At 47.8% G+C, this 16,470-nt stretch overlaps 2 long non-coding RNA genes across 2 annotated transcripts; both read left to right on the top strand.

The window, feature by feature from the left end:
* The first annotated feature begins 3,218 nt into the window (after nucleotides 1-3,218).
* On the top strand, nucleotides 3,219-6,017 carry LOC121142172. Its single transcript, XR_005879149.1, has 3 exons — nucleotides 3,219-4,046; nucleotides 4,606-5,047; nucleotides 5,783-6,017. It is a non-coding gene; the product is annotated as an uncharacterized LOC121142172 (long non-coding RNA).
* Nucleotides 6,018-11,840: 5,823 nt separating this feature from the next.
* Nucleotides 11,841-15,344, top strand: LOC110343055. Its single transcript, XR_002385249.2, has 3 exons — nucleotides 11,841-12,770; nucleotides 14,890-14,955; nucleotides 15,064-15,344. It is a non-coding gene; the product is annotated as an uncharacterized LOC110343055 (long non-coding RNA).
* The last annotated feature ends 1,126 nt before the right edge of the window (nucleotides 15,345-16,470 follow it).

The following is a 16,470-nucleotide window of genomic DNA, read 5'->3' as shown; positions in this document are numbered from 1 at the left end:
AATCCCAGGTGCCTTCCCAGGGCATTTTCCAAGGTACCCTTTACTGTACACAGTGTTTTGTCTTACATGCTGACTGATTCCTACTATATATTTATTACTTTGGACTGTCCTACATTACTGCTCAGCTAACACAGATTGTAGAGGCTCCCTCTGTTTGACCTCAGTGTATGAAAACCACAGAGAGATGAGGTCGTCCTGAAAAGGATGTGTAGTGATGGGAGAAATAGTATCGAGCGAGGTCCAAAACACGGTCAGTGTCTGAGAGGAAAATCAAAGAAAGGGACCAGTGAGAAGGAAGGGCTATGAAGAGGCCCAAGGGAGGAGCCCAGGGAGGCAGGTGACAGTCCTCCCTCCACACACAGAGGAAAGTCCCAAGCGTAAGGGCAGCCTTGGCTAAATAGCAACTTTGAGACTAGCCTGACCTGCGAAAGAATCTGCCTTTAAAAAAAAATGGGGTGTGTGTGTGTGTGTCTGTCTGTCTGTCTGTCTGTCCCTCTCTCTCCCTCCCTCTCGCTCACCCCCTCCATCTTTCCTCTTCCTGTGCGTGGATAAAATGTGATCAGTCAGCATTCTGCCCCTCCTGTCACTGTGGACTCTAGCCCTCTGGAACTATAAACTGAAACCCTTCCTTGCTTAAGTGTGTTTTGCCGTAGTATTTTGTCACAGCCACAGAAAAGGAGCTGATACAAAGGTGACCTTGATAGGGTCACCTTCAGACTGCCTGGCTTAGTTTTCTGGAGCTGCCCTAACAAAGCACCACTGATTGGATGCCTTAAACTACAAAATTACCCGTTTTCACAGTTCAAGAAACAAGACATCAGAGGTCAAAGTCAGTTGGTTCAGTTTCGTCTGAGATCTCTTCTCTTGACTGGTAAATGATTTCAAGTCTCTTTATCTTTCCAGTCCTGCATCTTCACAAGTCCGGTCTGGTGTGGTGTACATTACACTGGTAAATTGCCATGTGCTCTTTGAGCTCTCTAAGCAACTGGCTCTGGAAGAATTGCCCCTCCCCTACATTTCAGACCCAAGAATGTTTGTCTCAAAGTGTCCTCTAAGACCCCCTCATCTGGGGGTGGGCTGGCCCCACAATCCTTGAGGACAACTGGAGGGTGAACAGCTTTAAGTATACGGTACTCTCCTGGAGTAGGGAAGGTGGGGGAAACCCCATCTCTGCAGACTGCCTCAACTGCACTGTGTTCCTACTGCATGGTGGAAGCCCACAGCTGATGATCTAACCCTTTTCCATCAAGCCACTCTACTCAGCTCTGCTGGATGGTCTCAGTTCTGATTCGACAATGCTTTGATCTCTGGCTACTGTCTCTGTCTGCTATTTGGTATGTATCCTTTTTCTTTTCTTTTTTTTTTTTTTTGCTTGCAACTTGATAAACTGATAGTGCAGCTGTCATAGATCCTTTGTGAACTGCATAGAACACAGTTTCCCCTTCGTGCCTAAGAAAGTGCCCTAATCACACACCTTATAACACAATGATCATACTGGTCACACTGATCACACCCACCCTAATGACCAGGTTTTAACTTTATTCTCTCTCAAGACCCTGCCTCCAAATGCAGTCACATGCTGAGATGCTGGGGTTTAGGACTTCAGCATACGAATGGGCGCATTCACAGTTCGACTCCTAACAGTACCACACATTAGAGTTTTAGGAAGGTGGTAGAAAAGTGAGTTGAAAAAAAAACCTGTGGGCTGGGGGGGGAGGGACAGTCGTTTGTAGAAATTACAACAAGTCTGGGAAAGATCTAGAATGGATTCAAAGCCAAAGGAGGAGTGATTGATTCATCTGGAGGGGAAACTGAGTATGTTTATAAACCAAGAAGAGGAGGCCAGTGCAGAAGCAGAAGTTAGTATGAGGGAGGAGCCGTGCATACAAGACTTTAATGTTTCTAAAGCCCACCCCAGGCCCCGGCTCACTCTCACTACGTGTCTTGCCGATGGGTCAGGATATAGTGCTCAGCTACTGCTCCAGTACCGTGCCTACCTGACTGCTGCCATGCTCCCCGTGATGCTCATGGACTCGGCCTTTGAAACTGTAAGCCCCCAATAAACCTCTATCACAGTGGTTCTCAACCTTCCTGATGCTAAGACCCTTTAATACAGTTCTGTTGGGGAAGTCCTGTGTATATGTCAATAAAGCACTGTTGGCCAATAGGGAAGCAAGATAGGTGTGATTAGGAGTCCAGGAAGACACTGGGAAGGAGAAACACAGGAAGTCAAGATGTAGCTACCATAGGGGTCAGAAGTCCGGACCCCTTTCTCCGGTAAGAGAAATACTTAGATGGGTTAAATACTTGAGTCAGAGCTAGCCAGTAAGAAACAAGCAAGGCCAACAGCTTCATAATTAATATAGCGTCTTGTGTGTTATTTGGGGACTACAATGCGGCAGAGCCCAGGACCAAAGTGGCTAGCAAGGAAAAGCCTCCCTTTACACAGTTCCTCACGTGGTAGTGACCCCCAGCTGTACAATCAGTCTGCTGCTGTTTCACAACTGTAATTTTGCTACTGTTATGAAGTGTAATGTCAATATCTGATGTGCAGGATACGTGATATGCCACCTCTGAAGGTTGCAACCCACAGGGTCAGAGTCACTTGTCCACAAGTCACCTCGGTTGCAGTGTTTTAATATAACAGAGGGTAACATAAAAAACAAAACCAAAAAATGTCAACTTTCTCGGTGACAGAGGCAATGAGGACCTGAGAGCAGCCATTCATCAGGACTGTTGAGCAGACAGAGGCTGAGTTCTGGGTGCAGATGTGTAGAAGAACAAGAGGAAGCAAGCTAGAGCTGGAGGTAGATTGATCTTACTATTTAGGGTCTAACTTTGGGTTGTCACTGATTTGCATGACTTTGGCTAAATTACCCGATTATCCTTTGTCATGTCACTGTCCTGTGACACAGGGTTAGTAATAGCCACTTTGTATTGACCATATTATTCTGCATGACACATAGGAAAATGGTTACATTTCCCTGGCATTGTTAGAACTCTGCTGCTTGCACTGCCCAACACCTGCGCCTTGGTTTTACCAGGCTGCTTCTAAAGTCTTTCTCGTCTTCTTCCTTATTCAGTGACCTGTAGAGATTTGACAATGGTACTCTATTTCACATTCACAATACACACTGCTGTGTGTATGGGGCTCAGTCCATTGTCTACCCGAAAGGAGCTTAATAAACACATATCTAATGCAATGACCTGCTTATCCTCGGGGCCAGATCATTGTCCCCGTAAACCTTTCATTTGCAATTCTCTTACTCTCCATCCTTTAAGAGGCCTTCTCAGTGTCTTCCCCCACATCAACTCCCCTCTTGTTATGAAGACAATTTCAGATTTGGACCATGTAACTTAGCACCTGATTACATCCCACACTGGTGATGTTCTTTCCATCTTCAGGAAAGACCCTGGTGCCTGTCCTCTGCCGCTGCCAGGGTATCTGGTGGCTCAGTGGACACTGGCACTCCTTCGAAGCAGTTACTTAAATGTGATACCTGCACTTGCCGTCAGGAGCTCTGCCCAGCTTCAAAGATGAGGGCCGCGGTGTTCAGCTTTCAAATAAATCAGCTTAATTCCAGGAAAGGCTGGGTAGCTGCAGCACATTAGAGAGCTAGAACAAGGAGCCTTGATCCGAGGAACACGAAATCTTCTACATAGCAAAGTCATTTCTTAAGAAGGGTGATAAATCCCACTGACGGGAACATTCAGGCCCGTCTCTCCCACAGATCCCGTCCTTCCCCTGAACATAACACCCCTCCACCCCCCTTCACGATAACTGAAGAAGAAACTCTCCAACGGGTTCTTAAATATGTGAGGATCACAGCCCTGGAATCATCTGGTCTACAGTGGTTCGCCGTCGTCTCTTGTTGGACTGCCTGCTCTAAAACCAAGACTTGTGCAGGCGCTCGCCCCTCCTCCTCTGCCACAAGGGGACTTCATGGCAGTTAAATTTCAGCTTCCTTGGCAGCAGCACACGACCTCAAACAGGAGCAACTGCAGAACAGACTGAGAAGAAGGTCCTCTCCGCAAGTTTCCATTGGGTAACGGGAGTGATAAATTAATGTCTCTCTACCATTAGGTAATCTGTGACGTGCTAGATTAATTAAGATCATATTTTATCAGATTGAAGTTTGTATCAGGGCTCTTCCCAGTGGTATAATATAAATTTCACTCAAACTGGCCTAATCCAGAAAGGAAGTCAGGGGTAGTCAGTCCTAACTGGAGAGTCCAGTGGTTTTCAGCTTTAGGTACAGCCTCAGACAAGAGAGAACCTATTGCCTGCTTTTCTTTAATGATAAATTTTTATTTTATTTGCAAATGTGTGTGTCCGCCATGTATATGTGGGTACCTGCAGAGGCCAGAAGAGGGTTCAGTATCCCTTGGAACTGGGGAACAGAACCCAGGTCCGTTGGAAGAGCAGCAAGGGCTCTTAAGCCCTGAGCCATCTCCCCATGCCCCATCACCTGCTTTTTGTAGACAGTTTTAGTGGCACAAAGCCACGTAACATCTTTTATACCATGTCGAGGGCTGCTTTCAAGCCGTAATGCACTGAGACTTAGGGGGAATGAGCTGATATATTTATGATCTGACCTTTTCCAGTAAAAGCTTGCCAGTTCCTGGCTCCAGGGTTTGGATGATGTCGTCAGGATTCTCATGCCATCCATTGACTACAATCTTTCTCCCAGATGACCTCGCTCTTGGCTTCATTCTGTTCTGATATTCCTTCCTGCAAAAAGCCTCAGCTGAAAGATCATTTCTTTTCTGGTAACTCTTTGAGAAGCCCTTGAATTTACTCTCAATTGGCAACTTGAATGAGATACTCATCCTTCGATTGAGGACCCTCAAGGAGGAGAAATTACCCCATATGACTTGGCCTGAATTACCCTTCTATCCCTGGTCGGGTGGGGGCCAGCCATATCCAGGACACATGGACAGAAAATGATGGAGTGGTCCTCCCAAAGGAAAGATGCTAACAAGAAAAAAAAAAAACCAGCATCTCTAGCATGAAACCTCTCCCTTCTCCTCTTGGACAGTTCCCAGGGTGAGTTAATGAAAGCTGTGTGTGATCTCAGAACCAAGGCTGTCCCAGTAATAACAGTGACCCACTATTGATGAGTTTTGATTCCAGACTAGAGTAGGCACTTAATTACATATTATCTTGTTTATGCTCCAAACAACTATAAATCAGGCATTTTAAATTTCTACTCGACCAATGAATACAAATAAGAGGTTTAATAAAAACTTGCCCTAAGGAAGTGGGGGAGGCAAAACTATGAGTAACAGTACAGCTTTATTATGGTGGTTATTATAATTATTAGTAAAGACAGAAGTAAGGCTTTTGAATCAGGTCAACCCCAGATCAAGTTCAGAATCTGTTCTCAACCCCTGGATTCACAGCTCGAGAGTAAATTACAGGAAGGGAGGGATACTATTGACCTTTAACCCTGCTCTAGTCACTGTGTCCTCAGTGGGCACACGGTAGACACCTTAAAAAAGTAACGCTAATGACGTAAATTTGCTAAGCCTGAACTTTAAAAGGTGAGATGGTAAAATACTTACTTCAGGGAAGGAATTAGTGCTACCTCACACAGAGCCCTTAGCTTGGTGCACGGCATTATTACTGGCCCTTAGTTAGCGTCCAAGAAATAGCAACAGTTGCAACTAGTTTTTGCTACACACACACCCTGTAGCTCTGCATACATTGGCTCATCTGATGCTCAGACCCGTCTCCTCTTTACAAGCGAACTGAGTTTCTGTTCTTTTCATTTTGTCACAGAGACTCATGGTGCCTCACGCCCCCCTGACTAGTGACTCCCAACTGTTTCTATGAACTTCAGGGACTCTGGAGGCGTTTCATTCAAGTTCTGTGGAATGATGGCTTCTCCTTTTCTTTTCTACATTATTAGAAGAAATAAAAGCTTCTGTCTTTAAAAACACAAGGAAGACTTTTCTCTAAGTGCGCCCCCGCCATTATTTCCAAAGAGTGAGGCTAGTTTGTAGGAAGTTTTCTTGTCTGGCAGGAGCCTGTAATTCCCAGAGCTCCGACAGTGGGGAACCAGCCAGGCCCTGGCCTCTCCAGACCTCCCTGCTCCCATAGCTCCTTCTTTCCCAGAATTGCCTGCCTGCTGCCATCTGCTGGTCATATGATGTTAAGACAGTCATCTTGCTGATCTCTCTCTCTCTCCCTCTCCCTCTCCCTCTCCCTCTCCCTCTCCCTCTCCCTCTCCCTCTCCCTCTCCCTCTCCCTCTCCCTCTCCCTCTCTCTCTCTCTCTCTCTCTCTCTCTCTCTCTCTCTCTCTCTCTCTTCTTCAAACTTTTATTGATTCTTTGTGGATTTCATATCTTGTATCCTGATCTCACCCATCTCCCTGTCACCTGAATTCTCCGACCTCTGCCCTTGCAACCTCCCTCTCAGAACAAAACAAAAATTTTAAAGAAATACCAAAGGAAAGAAACAAATGGGAAAGAGAGAGGGAGGGAGGGAGGCAAGGAGGGAGGGAGGGAGAGAGGGAGGGAGGGAGAGAGGGAGATACAGAAAGAGAGAGGGGGGAGACTCTCATCGTGAAGCTGCAGTGTGTCACACAGTTCACCCCTAAGTCTTTTCATCTTCACCTGCAAGTGTGCTTTGCCATGAGCAATTCTGTTCTTGCCCTGCGTGGCGGGGACCCTGCAGTTTTGGATCTGTAGATTCGTGTCCTTCACGTGCTCCAACAGTTCATAGATGTTAGGGTGAGCCAACGCATAGCCCTGGCTTGCTGCCCCCTTGCTACCCTCGGCAGGTGAGAGAGCTGGCCCTGCCCTCACCAGCAGCGGCACACAGGAGCGTGACCCCGCACTCCACCACACCACTCAGCACACTAGAGCCAACTCTGGTGGGCGTGGGGGGGGACGGGGGTCAGGTGAGCCAGCCCTGAGGGCGTGAGGGCAGGAGAGCTGACCCCCGCTCCACCCCCACCCCCATGTGCCACCCACAGCCTTCAGGAGAGAGGACCCTGCTACACCTTGCCTGGAGTGAGACAGTGGAGCTGGCCCTGTGGTGTGAGTGTGGTGACCCGGATGTGAGGCCCTGGGAGTAGGAAACCCGGCCCTCTTCTTGCTGCAGGATACATAGGTTGGCTGGACCTTTGCTGCAGGATGCATCCGGTGGGCTGGCCGAGGCAGTGCTGGAGAGCTCCCTCGGGTGGTGACAATGGGTACTACGTTTCTAAACGAGTCTCCTTTCTGCTTTCCACCTTCTGGTAGACAGTGCTTAGCAGACAGGCCAAAACGGGAGAGTCTCTAGGTAAGGAGAACCTCACACCTCACAGCTCAACCCAGGGAAACTCAAACCGTGAGTCCTCCTCTCTGACAAACATGCTCTCTTGTCCAGAGCCACCCATCTCCCACCTAGGGGCAGCCCAGCCACACCAACAGCTTGCACACGCTGTTTTATCATGACAATTACACTGCTTAATTTCTCTTGGGGAGTGGGGACAGTTTCCTGTGGGAAAGTTACTAGGATAATACCAAGAATTCCCCCACGTCCTTCTTCCAGCAAGCCCTCTTAAGTTTCCAGCGGACTCAGCAGCTTTTTATAAGCAGAGGATTCAAGCCAGGGTCACGGGTTCTTCCGCACTGGAACGTTTCTGACTGCTGCTTCTATTCTAGACAGAAGGCTAGGTTATTAATGTTGTAAGCAACTCCGGCCCACGCTGTAGAATGCCTTCAGTCTATGTCTGTGATATTGTCTGACCGGTTTATGCATCACTTGCTAACATGTAAGGGACATGGGGACATTTCACTGCATTGGATCTGGTAACACATCCCGTGTTTCCAATGGTATGGCTTTGGATCACTTTAAAAGGTCTCTCTGTGTGTCTGTAAATGCTACTTGTGTGCCTGACACCCTTGGAGGTCAGAAGAGGTTGTCAGATTCCCCGGGAACTGGAGCTACAGTGTGGATGCTGGGAACAGAACCCTGGGCCATCTGGAAGACCAGTCAGTGCTCTGAACCACTGGGCCTCCCCCTCTCCCTCTCCCTGTTAGCTTGCTTTTTAAAATACAGCCCAGGAAATGGTGTCACAAACAGTGAGCTCTCTAACATCCATTAACATGCACCACGGACATGCCCACAGGCCAGTCTGATCCCATGATCCCTCAGGCCCTCCTGGGAAAACTCCCTTTCCGCCAAGTCCTTCTGCCTGCACTGCTTGGCCTCATCTGGTGTGTGTGTGTGTGTGTGTGTGTGTGTGTGTGTGTGTGTGTGTGTGTGTGTGTTCAGAAGGTTGGGAGAGGGGAAAAGAGGAAGAGGAGAAAGAAAGAACTGCTGTTGTTCAAGGGGAAAGAAAAGGTAGTGTCTGATGTGCTCACTCTCTCTTCTCTGGAGACAGCACGTTCTGGGGGTCCCCCGTGTAGTGCAAGGTCAAGCAAGCCCCTCCAGCCCCCTTTCCTAAGGGCACCCATTGTCTTCGTGAAGGCAAAGACCTTTACTTTTTTAAATTGATTTTATGTGTATGCACGTGCGTGCCTGAGTATGTGTGCACACCACAAGCTTGCAGGAAGTCATGAAAGCCAGGAAGGAGCAGAGGATCCCCTGGAGCCGGAGGTACAAGTATCTCACCGTGAGGGTGCTCAGAACCAAACCAGGGTCCTCTGCCAGGAGAAAGGGGTCCTAAGCCTTGGGGGTTTCATCCAACCAGGCAAAGCCCCTTTGACCTAACCCTTGGGGGTTTCATCCAACCAGGCAAAGCCCCTTCGACCTAACCCTTGGGGGTTTCAGCCAACCAGGCAAAGCCCCTTTGACCTTTGATCTCCTGCTGTCGCCACCCTGGGGGCAGATCTCAACATCTGCATTTGAGGAGCAGGCATTCATTCAGACTCTAGCAGTCACGTGGGTGGGCACATGAGCATTTCTGAGCTTTTCAGTGAGAAAGAACCGTTCCTGAACCTCGCAGTGTGCCGTGAGGCCTGCCTCCACCCCTGTGCGGACTTTTTTCCTAATAGGTGTAATTATTTGGCCCCAATTTCTAGCAGCAAATGTCAACACCAGTCTTCACCCCCACCCCAACATCCCGTCCTAATGCGTCTGTGCCCTCTCCAAATGAAAGGCGTCCTTTTCAGGACCTGATGGAGAGGAACAGCTGGACCCTTTCGGAGGACACATTAGGAAGTGATGGAGCACTCAGAAGCCAGCTGCTGCGCGGATGAAAGTGCTTGCTCAGCACAATGGGCTCCGAGCACAGAAAGACACCAGCCTTTCCTCTCACCCAGAATCCACAGCGGTTCTTTGCAAGAGAAGCCCAAGGGCCACTTCTTGCTATGACTACAGGAGTCAGGGCACCGGCCTGGAGCAGGAAGCTAGCTGTTGCAGGAATTCACAGGCAGCAGTGGCCAGAGCCTGTCTTCCTGCTAGCCCCCCCCCCCCCCCGTGAAGAGGCCCAGAGTGCTTGCTACCGCACCCCACTTTCCTAACCCGGGACCCCCGGCTGTAGCCATGTTTATCTGCTTCTGCAGACCCAGGAAGGAGAAGAGGCATGGAGCTAGTCTTGACGCTTAGAAAAAGCAGTAAACTGGCCTCTTATCCACCTCATCTGCAGCCAGCCTTTCCAACTCTTTGGAATGATCTAGAATGGCTTTAGTGAAAACATCATTGCCCAGCATTTAAGTTTAGGTAGTCAGGTAGTCCATTCAGAGGACTCCTGGTGAGCCCTCTGTGTGTGCACCCAGGGCCCACCATCCCCACTCTAACGCATTATCCTTGGTCTCATCAGAACCACCTATGAATCTTCTAATATCCCCTTATAAGCTGCTCACCAAGGAGAAACATCATCACCACCTGGGCTGTTACCCATGAGCTTTTTAAAAATACTCAGATGATTTAAAATAGGTCACCTTAAACCAAGTATGGTGGTATTTGCCTGTAATTCCAGTGCTTGGGAAGCTGGGGCAAAAAGATCTTGAATTTGAAGACTGGTTTTAGGTACATAGTAAAATCTGTATCAACAACCCAAATGAGTGAATGAATGAATGAATGACTTGGCAGGCCACTCATGGAGCCATGAACGATCATGTTTCCACAGTATCTCACAGTGGAGGACCCAACTCTGGGTTTTCTTTTTTGTAACCATTCATGATTTGTTGATTGAGACATTTATAAAATGCAATTAAGTTTACCAAGAATTATAAAGCAGATCTATAAACATAAATCTATAAATTCTCATTATTAGATTAAAAGACCCTAGCCTGCTATGAAAAGTTCCTTGTCTTTATCTCTGGATATTGTGTAACAGTTTCCTCTGAGACTGAAACATTCTGCCCTGCAGGAAAGCTTCTTAAGCAGGAAGGTAAACAATTTGAAATAGGAGCAGGAAGTCCCTGAAACTGACCAGATTTACTAGGCCCCGCCCTGCCAGAGTAAGCTGTAAAAGCTGGAAGTCCCTCTCAGACATGATGAGCTGCACAGGAAACGATCAGAGGAGAAGAAAGCAGGTTGAGCAAGTCATGAGGAACAAGCCAGTAAGCAGCTCCTCTCCATGGCTTCTGCATCAGTTCCTGCCTCCAGGTTCCTGCCCTGTTTCAGTTCCTGTCCTAACTTCCTTTGGTGATGGAAAGCAATGTGAAAATGTAAGCTGGATAAATCCTTTTCTTCCCCAACTTGCTTTCTGTTCATGGTGTTTCATTGAAACATTAGAAACCCTAACTAAGACATGGGGACTGGTTTTCCTTTTATTTTTGAAAGGCATTTGGAATAAAGTGAACCACCCAGAACAGCCTCCGGAGCACATTTACAGGAGTACACCACTGCATTTGGGTGGTTCCTGCTCTCTGGAATCTGCTTCTCATATTCTTAGAACCATTCACATCCCAAGGGTCACCTGGGTCGGGAATGCTTCCATTTCCCATCATTAGGCTTCCCTGCTGGGTCTCAAACCTGGGACCAATAGCTGAGGTGTCCGTTTGACCTGGCCACCAGGTTCTTCCAGCATTCCACCTGTTACAGGGAGTGGTCGGCACACCCTGCCCTCCACCCTAAACTCCCCGAGCCCAGGCTGCCCTTCTCCCATTTGTCCTGCCCTATGTAACCCAGCCATTTTGGTTACCCAGCCTATTAGGGGTACAGAGGCCCTCGCGCTCACAGAGGAACAGTAACAGCATCGGGTGTTTAATCGCCACCATTGAGAAGAGGCCCCTGTGCATTTAATATTCCTGGTTTCCCCTAAAGATTCTCTGTGAGTACAAGGACCTCTGTGCCCCCAGCATGGGTCCTGTTGCCTCTTGGTCTATACTTTCCGCTCCTGGCCTGTTGGTCTGGCTCTCCCCTTTCTTTTCACGTGGCTCGGCTCAGGGTCACGTGCACTTTGCGAGGTCCCAGCTGTCTCTGCCTCTGGCTGTGTTCTCGAATTTTATCTACAAAAAACGTTCTCCTCCACCATACCTACGAGCAGTCCTATCCTTCCTTTTTATTTCTTTTCTTCACTCACTCATTCATTCATTCATTCATTCATTCATGCATTCATCCATCCCCCCTCTTCCCCAAAAGGAACTAGGGTGCCTCATCACCACATGGCTGCACCATCCTAGCACAACTTCCATGCAGGTGGCCCCACCCTGTGAAGAGGCGGATCTTCTGACACATTTGTGGTAACACATTTGCTGGGCTGGCTACTCTGGCCCTCATTCTTCCGCAGCCCCGTGGGGTACACTGGCTTCCTGCAGCATGACTGCAGGCTAGATTTAGCTAGCCACACCCCAGCAGGAAATGAGTGGTCAGAAGGGGAGAGAAGGCGGGACCGCATTCCAGCACCCAGGGCGATATCTGCACAGCCGGGCTGGCTGCTCACCCAGCCCAGCTGTGCTCATCCTTGAGAACAGGATGCCCAGAGGTCGGAAGTTGCTCTTCACTATCTCAAGCCGAAACCACCCAGGTCCAAAATGGCCACTCAAATGATTTCTGGAAGACCTCAAACTTCATCATCACCCACTTTCACGCTAAGTGACATGCCCCTGGCCACCATCACAGGAAGCCCCAGACGGTGAAGTGTTCTGGGAAAGACCTGCTTATTCCAGGAGAGGGTATAAATATTCCTCCTTCCTCTGGTCTGTCCGCTTCCCCCAGCTCTCTCTCTCTCTCTCTCTCTCTCTCTCTCTCTCTCTCTCTCTCTCTCTCTCTCTCTCTCTCTCTCTCTCTCTCATTTTTTTTCTACCTTATGGTCTGAGAAATTGACTCATGAGCCAGGCTCCCATTTCTGTCTTCAGACACTAATAAATCTGTGTTATTGTCACCCAGGCTCAGTTTTGTGCTTTGGCTCTGTGACACAAAAAGGGAAGTTATTCTTTTGTGCACGCTTCTCTCTCTGTCCTAAAAGAAGACCCCACAAATGATTGCCTTGCTTCTTCTTGCTATGCTGGGGTTTGGGGCATTGCCTGAATTCCTCCATTAGCACAGTTCCTGTGGGCTGGCTTCTCTTCCTAGATTCTACCTGTCTGGGTCCTGCTGACTTGTCTAGTCCGTGCTGTAGAATACTAGAACTTATTCTTCCTATTGAATTTGTAATTTGGCATCCCCTGTTCAACCGCGCTCTCTCTATCCTTCCTAGAGCTCCCTACCCTTCCTAACTAACTCTATTGACCACTATTCTGTTTTCTATGGATATAAACATGAGCTTTGTAGATTCTGTGGTGAGAGAAAACAAGCACTGTTTGTCTTCCTGTGCCCAATTTCACCCATCATAACACCTTCCACGTTCATCCTTGGTTGCTGGGCAACTACTCCTGATAACTCCTAGGTAATGTGCCTATCAGCTCTCGATTGTGAGTCCATTGTAAACTTTAAAGTGATGCATGTTGTCTGGCTGGGAAATAAGGATGGAATAAAACCAGTTAAGAAATAGCACAAGGGAGGCAGAGGCAGGCGGATCTATGTGAGTTCGAGGCCAGGCTGGACAGACAGCCTCCAAAACAATACAGAGAAACCCTGTCTCGTAAAACCAAAGAAATAGCACAAGGATATAGACAGCCCTTCTTGGAATCCTGTGTATTGACTTGCTTCCTCTGGCTTGCTCAGCCACCTTTCTTATACAGGCAGGCCCACCTGCCCGAGTATGGTACCACCCACAGTGGGCCCAACTCTCCTTCTTTAATTAGCAGTCAAGAAAATGCCCTCACAGACAAGCACGCAGGCTGATCTGATAGAGGCAGCTCCTTGACTATAAGTCTCTCCTGCCAAGGTTTGTGATAAAATGACCCGTACAGGTGAAAAACCAACCAGTGCAGATGCTGGGTTAGACCATCTTCTAGGCTGACTTTGGCCCGTGACTTACCACCCAGCATGCTGTCAGTCAGTCTGTTTCCGCGAGGCACTGAGATTCGAAGGCACACTACCTCTCAGAGGGAACAGTCTTGGAAAAGGGTACTTGGGTATGGCAAGAAGCCCTCGACACCTGCAGGAAATGGTGAACAGCACATGTGCAGAAAGAAAAGAGCTGAAGAAGAGGAACAGGAAGCCATAGCCCTGGTTAAACAGCTTTCCCTTGTCCAGTTCTAACCACAGGCCCGTGGGAATCTCACGGGCAGGCCTCCCAAACACCTAGTCCTGGGGTTTAAAACGCTTCCCAGACCCATTCCAGTGAAGAACATTTTATTTGTAGAAGTCTAGTTTCTAGATCTTTCCTTTTCTAAGGTGACAATTTCCTTTCATTATTCCAGTTTTAGCAGTTTTCCCATTACTAATAATTGCATAGACATCGTAAAGCTTTAATTCGTTTTTCCTTTCAAAAGTGGTTTCCATTTAATTGTTCATGTCAGACATAATATTTCTTTAAAATTTATAAAACAATTTTGAGCTGTCAGAAAAAAAGCCTCTTTAAAATTCAGATTATTAATTTACTGCCTGTTCTCCATGTAAATGCATTTTTTAAATCTTTTTTTATCGGTCACCAATGTCATAAAACTATTATACAAGACTTAATATTCAGAAAGTCATGTGGTTTTGCATGGAAGAAATGTTTTCTTCATGCTCTCATCTTCAGTGTGTTGTCTGTCAACCCTTTATGTCTGTTAAGCTTTCTGTTTTGGTTTTTCAAAGACACGATTTCTCTGTGTAACAGTCCTAGCTGTCCTTGAACTCACTCTGTAGACCAGCTGACTTGGAACTCACAGAGATCCACCTGCCTCTGCTTCCCAGGTGCTGGGATTAAAGGTGTGTGCCACCACGCCCAGCTAAACTTTCTTTTATCCTTGGTCCTCGTTACTCTCTCCTTGGATGGAGCTGGTCACTGCCTCCTGTGCACTGGTAACATGCAGGGGTCAGCAGTGTGGCTTTGGAAGCAGGCAGTCCTGGGTCTGCACCTTAGGACGGTATCTCTCCAGTTTAGATGAGTGACCTTGATTAAGAAAAACACTCCAGAAACTCAGGTTCCTGTCACGTCTGCTGCGCGGCCTGTGTCCGAGAACGTGCGGAGGGTGTCGGGTATTGAAAACACAGAGACTCGTTCAATGATATAAAGAAAATTTTAAACAGGCTCCAAAAAGGTTCAAGAAAAACTTCCTAAGAAAGGCTCCCACCAGAGAAGCTTCTGCTCTCTCCTCTACCCTGGCTGGTTCTGCTCTGACCCAGAGGTGGATGTGTGTGGGTTTTTGAAGGTGCGGTTAGTCTCTGGACAAGGTCGAGGTCAGGGCGGTTTCCGTGGGAAGGCCTTTCCCAGGAACTTATTGTATCATTTTTAGTAAACATGTTTTTACTAAACATTGTCTTACAGCTGCCTACTCCCAGGCAGAAGGGGAAGTGGCCAGGAACTTATTGTATCGTTTTTAGTAAATATGTTTTTACTAAACATTGTCTTACAGCTGCCTACTCCCAGGCAGAAGGGGAAGTGGGTCTCTGCTCAAGGTCTGGTGTTCCCACAGGTTCCACTGCAGCTAAAGGGACCAATAACATCTACCTCATGGACAAACTTCAGCCTAAAACCCCAGGTATGACCCACACTAACTACTTCTTAGATTGTACCTTCACATGTGTGCACACACGTCTACACAGGTACACACACTTTATTTATATGGTGACAGTCATTTCCATTACAGGAGCAACTGAGAAAGTGATGATTGGAGACGGAAGTCACCAAGAATTGCCATCCTCATCTATGGATCTGACGTGGACTAGACTGACAGAAAAGTAGAGAAGCTTGCCAACTTGGGTAGATAATGAAGAGTGTAAGATACCGTGAGACACCTATAGGCTGTGTGTTTGTGAGGAGCAACCATGAATGACATCAGTCTCTTTGTAAGAGGAGACAGGATAGCTAGGCATGATGGCACTTTTATGCCAGAACTTGGGAAGCTACAGCAAGACTGTGAGTTCAAGGCCAGCCATTCTCACAGGGAAGAGAGAGAGAGAGAGAGAGAGAGAGAGAGAGAGAGAGAGAGAGAGACAGAGAGACAGAGAGAGAGAGACAGAGACAGAGACAGAGAGAGAGAGAGAGAGAGAGAGAGAGAGAGAGAGAGGAAGGAAGTTGAGAGTTTGTTTTTGTATCACCTACCTCTTGTGTAAAGCTACAAGATGCCCTGTCTACAAACTGGAAGTGGGCCCTACAACGTTGGTCTTGGAACTGTGAGAAGTAAAAGCTTGCTGTTCAAGTCACAAGTCTATGTTCCGTTACTGCAGCCTAACACATGACCAGCACTGTGGACATTATTCCTCAGCCTCTATTCACACTTGGTTAACGACAAATCGGGTTTCCACCAGGCACAGCAAATGTGTGGTTAACTGTTTCTGCACACCTCCCTCATGCTGAGTACGAGAGACAAGCCATGGGCTGAAGCGTGCTGCTGTAGCAGACGCGGCGACCAGGACGCTGAGGGGAAACCTGTGCCGGCTCCCTTTGAGATTCGGGATGGACATGTAGACTTTCTTCATCTGGGATGAGAGTAAGACTGTAACGCTGGGGGCCCCCAGCTGTGACTAGTCCACAGACAGTGTGCTGGAAATGTAAGCGCCCTTGAAGAAGATGGCTTTGTGAAAGGTACTGAGAAACGAAAGATAGCTCAGGTGCTAAAATGCCAACGGTGCTGGGCAGACGTGGAGAAGAGATGTCCCTAGCACAGTGAGTGAAGGCACTCGGGGGAGACGACAAAGCGCTAATGGAAAATGTCATAAACCTGGAACCTATATGGCTTTCTGCTTGAGCTTATGCGGATGCAGCTTCTGCCCCGCCTGGTCCCGCCACCCTTCAGTCCCAAATAAGCACACAGGGGCTTATATTAATTATAAACAGTTTGGCCGATGACTCAGGCTTCTTACCAGCTAGCTCTCTCTTAACTATTAACCCATAACTGCTATTCTACACATTTCTACATGATCTTATCTTACCAGAGCATGCCCTTTGGTGACTACATGGTGCCTCCCTGGCGGATCCTCTTGTATAGCCCCACTTATACTTTCTGCATGGCTACTGGCCAATCAATGTTTTATTCATCAACCAATAAGATATA

The sequence above is a fragment of the Mesocricetus auratus genome, unplaced genomic scaffold (genome assembly GCF_017639785.1).
Source record: "Mesocricetus auratus isolate SY011 unplaced genomic scaffold, BCM_Maur_2.0 Super-Scaffold_100009, whole genome shotgun sequence".
Classification (NCBI taxonomy): Eukaryota; Metazoa; Chordata; class Mammalia; order Rodentia; family Cricetidae; genus Mesocricetus; species Mesocricetus auratus.
This window is presented reverse-complemented; position numbering and strand designations above follow the sequence as displayed.